This window comes from Calidris pugnax, unplaced genomic scaffold (genome assembly GCF_001431845.1).
Source record: "Calidris pugnax isolate Ruff unplaced genomic scaffold, ASM143184v1 scaffold244, whole genome shotgun sequence".
Lineage (NCBI taxonomy): Eukaryota > Metazoa > Chordata > Aves > Charadriiformes > Scolopacidae > Calidris > Calidris pugnax.
Genome location: NW_015091141.1, coordinates 563,501 through 565,174, shown reverse-complemented (window position 1 = coordinate 565,174; position 1,674 = coordinate 563,501). Strand labels below are relative to the sequence as shown.

General features: G+C 52.0%; 1 protein-coding gene across 1 annotated transcript in view; it reads right to left on the bottom strand.

Annotated features, from left to right (window-relative positions):
- The window catches only part of RAB40C (RAB40C, member RAS oncogene family), a 42,528-nt gene that overhangs the window by 40,083 nt on the left and 771 nt on the right, over positions 1-1,674 (bottom strand). The window lies entirely within an intron of this gene.

Here is a 1,674-nt window from a genome sequence, read left to right as displayed (position 1 = left end):
GGAGAAGAATGACAGATTGAAAACCACCCCAGGACCTGCACCCCGCCAGGCCGTGTTAGGCTTTGACTGCAGCGAGGGGACGCAGGAAATAGCACAGCGCCGCTCCTTGGCTCTTAATTACGGTCTTGTGACACTGTAGTTAATGGTCTGTCATGGGCTCCATTAGAAACCTTGATGTTTGCAGGAGGCGGACCAACCACGGCTACCCAGCCAGAGCAGCTCCGGCCTGGAAATCAGGCTCCTGTTCTTTTGTTACAGCCCCCGCCAAAGCAGATCCTAGCGGGACAGAGAGGGCACAAGGGCTTTACCCCTCCCCACCAGAGGCTGGGGATCTGAGCTGGAGATGAGATGTCCCTGTGACGAGATCAACCTAAATGACGCTCCGTTTCACCCCAATAACAGCGAATTCTGCTTTCTGGACAGATCAAACAAGTCACAGACGATACAACACTTGTTTCAAACTGGGATGTGGGGTCTGGGAGGGGAGGAGAAGGCCGCCACCGCACTTAGAAATAAAAGGCTTCCAAACAGAGCCTCTAGATAACATCCCACCGTTGCAGTTTCGGGACAGCATCAGGCGCGTGTCAGAGAGCAGGCCGGGCACTAGCTGTTCACAAAATCTACGTGCCTTCCTGTCAGGGGATGGTGTCTGTCAGGGCAGAGCACCAGCACGCCGGTGGAGAAGCGAGCCCTGCCAGCACACACATCCCACCCTGCCAGAGACAGAGGGAATCCGATGGCCCAGGCTGTCAGGAATATCAGCGGCATCAAATTCACTCAGATTTCAAAGCTACCCCAGCTGATTATCCAAAAGGCGCGTAGCTTCGCAGAAGCAACAGAAGCAGAGACTATCAGAGCACACATTACTGTGAAAAAACAGTATGTGACCTAATTCTCTAATTAGGAGCGGGTTCAATTGCCCACAGAAGATGAGGGAAGGTTCTGAAAATATTAGTTGACTGAGATTTCTTTTTCCAGAAAAAAAGATGGTGGTATTTTGTTGTTGTAAAATAGCGAGACAAAGCTTTTACAGCAACAGCCAAACTCACTGTTCTTTGGGTTTTATGTATGTATCAAAGCACCCACCGCACGCTCACTTTGCAATCGTACTTATTACTCCTGCTTCAATACAGTGGTCAAAACCATTGCTGCCAGAAGACAATTCCAACTTCAACACTGCACTTCAAACAATAGCCCCGTTACACTCCTGGCCCTTTCTGCTTAGTAAAATCCAACCCCAAGGAGCAGCTCTACGGCTCCCAGATGAGGCGGGTTCTTCAGAGGCACAAACTCTCTTCAGGGAAGCTTAAAAGCGCCAGGCATCTCCTCGAAGGCAAACCACACCAGCTCAGCCAGACACCCTGGGAGATGAATGATACCACAAACCTTCCAGTTCCAGAATTTGCTGCTCTCATTTCACAAGCAGCCTGACTTCTGAGTCACCACCTCCCTGTAAATCTCTGCGGAGCAGGTGCCCACTTGCATCAGCTCCTACCGAGCTGGTAGTAGCTCCGAGGGCTCTGAGCCACGCCGCTCCTCTACGCTCTGAATTCAGCCAGCAGCAACACAGAGCACGGAGAAGCACCCGAGTCCCTCAGACTCCTGCTTACAGGCAAAACTGAGCACCACCTGCTCCAGCGACGATGCTGGGGCTGAACTGCATCGCGTCTGTCG